The sequence below is a fragment of the Marmota flaviventris genome, unplaced genomic scaffold, assembly GCF_047511675.1.
Source record: "Marmota flaviventris isolate mMarFla1 unplaced genomic scaffold, mMarFla1.hap1 Scaffold_460, whole genome shotgun sequence".
NCBI lineage: Eukaryota > Metazoa > Chordata > Mammalia > Rodentia > Sciuridae > Marmota > Marmota flaviventris.
In genome coordinates this window covers 29,243-35,000 of record NW_027288285.1, presented here as the reverse complement: position 1 = coordinate 35,000, position 5,758 = coordinate 29,243, and the positions used below count along the sequence as shown (strand labels likewise).

General features: G+C 48.6%; 1 long non-coding RNA gene across 1 annotated transcript; it reads left to right on the top strand.

Moving 5' to 3' along the window:
• Window positions 1-464: 464 nt before the first annotated feature.
• LOC139704219 (uncharacterized) lies at window positions 465-3,416 on the top strand. The gene is made up of 2 exons (XR_011706230.1): window positions 465-1,032; window positions 3,119-3,416. It is a non-coding gene; the product is annotated as an uncharacterized lncRNA (long non-coding RNA).
• Window positions 3,417-5,758: the final 2,342 nt, after the last annotated feature.

Here is a 5,758-nt window from a genome sequence, read left to right as displayed (position 1 = left end):
CACCCTATTTATGACTCCTTTCCTCCTCCAACACACGCCCCGCCCCCTCCCCGGAAGTCGACTAGCTGTCCCGACGTGAGCCTTTCTCTCCTCTCCTCTCCTCTCCTCTCCTCTCCTCTCCTCTCCTCTCCTCTCCTCTCCTCTCCTCTCCTCTCCTCTCCCCTCCCCTCCCCGCCCCGCAGGTTGACCAGTTGGCCGGTTTGCCCCAACACGACCGGGGTCGACCAGTTGTCCGCATGAGGACTTGGAATTTTTTTCCATGCGGTAAGTACGGAGGTCGACCAGCTGTCCTGACGTAAACCGAGCGAGGGAGGACCGCGGTCGGATGGTTTCTGAATTCGTACGAGTCTTTCTTTCTTTCTTTCTTTCTTTCTTTCTTTTCTTTTCCTTCCTTCTTCCTTCCTTTTTTTTTTTTTTTTTTTTTTATTTAGTGTTTAGTTTTCGGGGACCCAACATCTTTTTTTATTTATTTATTTATCAATTCATTCATTCTTACTTGGTGCGATCTAACCCAGCGCCCCATGCATGCCACTCGAGCGCGCTACCTCTTGAGCCACACCCCCAGCCCCTAAATTTCTTTATTTATATATCCTTCTCTCTCTCTTTCTCTTTTCCCTGCCCCCCTCACCCTATTTATGACTCCTTTCGTCCTCCAACACACGCCCCGCCCCCTCCCCGGAAGTCGACCAGTTGTCCCAATGTGAAATCTGCCTGGAAGGGTACCCGTATTGCTGCTTCTCGTTTGACTCGGTTCGATGCGGGACTGAGACTGCTACTGGACATTCGAACGCATTGCACTCTACCTGCAGAGATATATTCACAGCCCTAGATGATTGGTTTCCTTTTTTGGTTGGGGGCGGGGAGGCGGGGCTTGTTTGATTGTTTGCCGCGCTGGTTTACTTACATTTCTTCTCCCCCTGTCCCCCTCTTCCGCCCCCACCCTCCCGCAGGTTGACCAGTTGGCCGGTTTGCCCCAGCACGACCGGGGTCGACCAGTTGTCCGCATGAGGACTTGGAATTTTTTTTCACGCGGTAAGTATGGAGGTCGACCAGCTGTCCTAACATAAGCGGGATGGGGGTTGGGGTCGAAATTGGTGTTCACTCATACACGCCTTTTCTTTCTTTCTTTCCTTCCTTCCTTCCTTCCTTTTTTTTTTTTTTTTTAATATTTATTGTTTAGTTTTCGGTGGACCCAACATCTTTATTTTATTATTATTATTTTTTAACTTATTTTTATTTATTTTATGTTTTATTTGGTGCGATCTAACCCAGCGCCCCATGCTACCGGTTGAGCCACACACCCAGCCCCTAAGTTTCACCCTTCTCTCTCTCTCTCTCTCTCTCTCTCTCTCTCTTTTCCTTGACCCCCTCATCCTATTACTCCTTTCCTCCTCCAAGGCAACACACACACACACACACACACACACAGACACACACACACACACACACACACACATATATATATATATATATATATATATATATATCCCGGAGGTCGACCAGTACACCCCCAACGAAAGAGGTCGACCAGTTGTCCCAATGTAAATACTGCCTGGGTAAGTGAAATTATGTGTGTTTTTCTTTTGGTTGGCTTTGATGTGGGACTGGGAGTGCTACTGGAGTTTTGACGCATTGCACTCTGCCTGCCTCATCCTCCCGAGTCCCTGGGATTACAATCCTGTGCCACCAGGGGCATCTGTGTGCAAAATGGAGTTCGCAGACTTCTCTTGTCTCATTTCTTCCTCTGTTTTTCTCCTCCTCCTCCTCCTCCTCCTCCTCCTCCTCCTCCTCCTCCTCCTCGCCCCGCCCTCCCCTCCCCTCCCCCACCCGCACCCTAACCTCCCCCTCCCCTCCCCTCCCCTCCGCTCTCCCTCTCCCTCTCCCTCTCCTCCTCCTCCTCCTCCTCCTCTTCCTCTTCCTCCCCCCATCCCCCCCCCGCCCAAGTTAATTTGTCAATGGTTTCTTTTTAGCTATAAGTGGCGGTAGGATGACTCCACGAATATTCCTTATTTCAAGTGGGGACATTCTTTCCTAATCGGGAGTTCAGTTTTAATTGCATGCATCAAATCATTACTTGTGTGGGTCTGGGCTTTTTCTTCTCTTGGTGGTCAGTACCTGGAGAGGAATGTCACAGCCAGGGGGGGGTGCTCTTGAGTGTTTCTGCATTTCTGTCCTTCCTTGCCCACCAACTCAACTCTCGCTCGCTCCCTCTCTCCTTCCCTCCTTCCTTTCTTTCACTTTTGCTTCACTGTTTCTTTCCTGCTGGTGCTGGTGCTGGTGGTGCTTCCTTTCGGTTACTTTTCTTTATTTTTGTTCTTGATTTTTTTTTTTTTAATATTTGCTCCCCCTCCCCCGGCCTTTCTCTCTCTCTCTCTCTCTCTCTCTCTCTCTCTCTCTCTCTCTCTCTCTCCTCTTCCTGTTGCTGAAAGCTTGGCCCAATCCAATAAGGATGGCAAGGTCTTGAGACACAGGAAAAAAGGCTTATGGCAGCACTGGCAAAGCAAAAACACAGGGACTCTTCTGCACGTCAGCAACAACAGGAGGTTTTGTAGAGGAGATTCAAAGGCCACCTTGCACTTCTTCCTGGCCGCAGTTGTAATTCGGCTTCTTACTTTTGATAAGAGTCATTTCTGACATCCTCTGGTCTCCAAAGTCTATGTGACTTCAAGACTACGCTGGGCGTGGACTCAAGGACAGATAAGTCTGCCTAAAACAGGGAAGAAAGGTGATATGATTTCCACTGGATTGAATCCAGAAGTACCTAACCACCACCACGGAGTTACACCTCAATTTTTTTTTTTTTTTTTTTTTTTTTTTTTTGAGAGGGAGTGTCCCTTGATTGCTCATGTTGGCTAACATCAAAGGAGACAACATCCTATCTCAGTCTGTGATAAACCCTGTGGTGGTGTTATCACATGGTGTGGGGGGGGGGGTGTCCTTCCCCTTCCCCTTCCCCTTCCCTCTCTCCTTTCTCTATTTGCTGGTTAAAGCTCAAGGTCTCTGGAGGTTGCCTGAGTACTCCCAGGACCTCACCTTCTCTGGTGAGTAGCTGAGGTGGTGGTTGCTGGACACGGTCCTACCATTCTGATCTTTCACTACTCTTACTGTTCTCTTCCAGGACTTTTGGATCGACTTCCTTCTTCCAAGGATGGTGGAATGATGACAAAGATGATTTGGGACACTTTTTTTTTTTTTTTTTTTTTTTGGTGGTTGTTTTTCCTCCCGGATGGCTGTCAAACCTGCAGCAGCACACACATCCGTCCATCTCGAAGTGAAGAATCTCTAAAGGATCTTCAAGGAAAGCATGGACAAGGAGGATTCGGTCCCGGGAGACTCTTGACACGAGATGGGAAATCCCCCCCCCCCCCATTTCTTCTGGAAAGTACCTAATACCAATAAAGACAGGACAAAATGCAGCACAGGCTGGCTGGCTGGCTGAGGTTTATGTAGCGCCGAGTAGTTCTACAGGTAAAATTGGATCCCAGAGCAACTGTGCAGCTACTCAGGGTCCTTGCCTTCCCCAACTGTCCCCTATGGGACCGAAGCTGCTCCCTCCCCTAAGGCTTTCTCAGTCAGCTAATCCTCCACACTTAGGAGTGGTGAAGGTGGGACACACGTTTTAGGCTTGCTTGGCTTCTTCAGTCGGATCTCATCTTGCCACCGGGTCAGAAACACAAGCATATACACGAGAATGTGCATAGCGACGGGTTTCCACCCTGTGGAACTTGGGAGTCCACAGTGAGTGGTCTGTGGTCTGAAAAGGGCAGCCTCGTTAGTTGCAGTCACTGAACGCTAGGTGGCGCAAAGCTACCGTCATTTTGGAAGGCCTGCCTGAGTTCCATTTCCAGTTTAGATATAATCTATCTACATGTGTAGACATAGATAGATAGATAGAGAGACAGACAGACAGACTTAGATATGTATATCTATATCCATATAGAGATCACTAAGCTGCAAGCCGCCGCGTCATATCTTCCTCTCTTCCCTCAGCCTACTGAGTCCCTGGAAAGACAGATGGGCACGGGCCTCAGTGCGGTTGTTCCCCCGCCCCCCCTCCCCCATACAGTAAAGTCCCCCGGAAGCACTGGGGGGCGGGGAGGACATATCGCTTTCACCCCTGGTATCTGATCACTTTCCTTAGCCTTTAACATGCCCCACCTAGGAGATAGCTTCTGTGCCTCTGCCCGACCCTTGGAATTTGAACTATAATCCACACTTCCCCCATCCCACTCACTCCAATTCCCCAGCAGTAGTCCCTCCCAAGGCTGTCACCACTAGAGGTCCATAGTAAACACCTTCCCCCACCCCTGAGAGTTATGAGGGAGGGCCTGGATGAGGTTAAGAGAGAAACAAACAAAAACAAAACAGTGATGTTTCCTGTGTGTGTGTGTGTGTGTGTGTGTGTGTGTGTGTCTAGTGTGTACCGGTCTGTGCACAAAACCCAAACAGGATGAATTTGGGCCTGGGAGAAGGAGAGGGAGGCCCTTCCTGGGTTTACTTTCTGGGGAAGGGAAGAGACAAAGGAAAAAAGGTGAGGGTGTTGCCCAGCAATCAAGACCGTTTGTGGATCAATGCCCAAGGCCCTGGGTCTCTTCCCCAGCCTAGCATCACAAAAGAAACAAAAGTAGTGAACAAAGAGAGACTCAAACAACCAAAACAGGCAAGGAAATCTCATCTCAAAGTGCCCACGGGAAAGGAAAAAAAAAAAAAAAATATTGAAGACTGCCGTGCTGGGCTGGGATGGGCTGGGGTCCTTTATATCTCAGCGTTGGAGTGCTCGCCTAGCATATTCGAGGCCCTGGGTTCCATCCTCGGCTCCAGATAAAAAGAAACTAATAACATAAAGGCATTGTTTCCAACTAGGCCAAATAAATAAATAAATAAATAAATAAAATCAAGACACTAGAAGAGACCTTGCTCACACAGAAAAAAAAAAAAAAAGCAGGGGGGGGGGGCAGATCAAGATGGAAATCACTCTACCCTTGGCATCCAATAGACAAATAAGGCTCCCCATACTCATGTCAGGGTTTCCTTGGTGGGGATGGAACTAAAAACCAGCCCCTCACACAGGGGCTGGTTTCTGACTGGAGCCTGGAACTGGGGACTGAACACAGACACAGTTTACCACTGAGCTAAACCAACATCCCCTTTTTATACAGATATTTTTATACATTTTTGGTAAATCCATTGATTTATGAGTTGAACCCAGAAGCGCTCACTTGACCACTGACTGAGCCACATCCCCATATTCAATTTATCTATCTATCTATTCATTTGTTTTCTGGCTTGCTTGCTTGTTCTAGTTAAAGCTTGGTCCCAGGGTTTCAAAAACTGACTTCCAGACCACTCACGTAGAAAGGAATCAAGCCTTTATTAAAGCACAAGTAGTGGCGACTGAGCAGAAGAACATAAAGCTGTTCCCCTGGCCAGCCCCAAACAATTGCAAGGGTGCCCCTTATAAGCCTGAAACCTGCAAAAGGGACGTTTTGGGGGGAGGGGGCGTCTAGCTAATGCAAGCAAGCCATGTTACAGAAGCGGGAGAGTGAAGTCAGGCGGAGGGACGCTCAGCCAATCACAATCAGCCTAGCCACTCCAGTGACAGAAGCATAGCCCCCCCCCCCCCCCCCCGTTATGGGCTAGTTACAGAAACAATGTCCCATCACGTAGTTCCGTGTTCTTAAAGGTTTCTATAGCACAAGGAAAAGAACATCTTGCCCCAGTCATCACCCTTCTACTTGGCCTGGTTGTTTTACAGAAT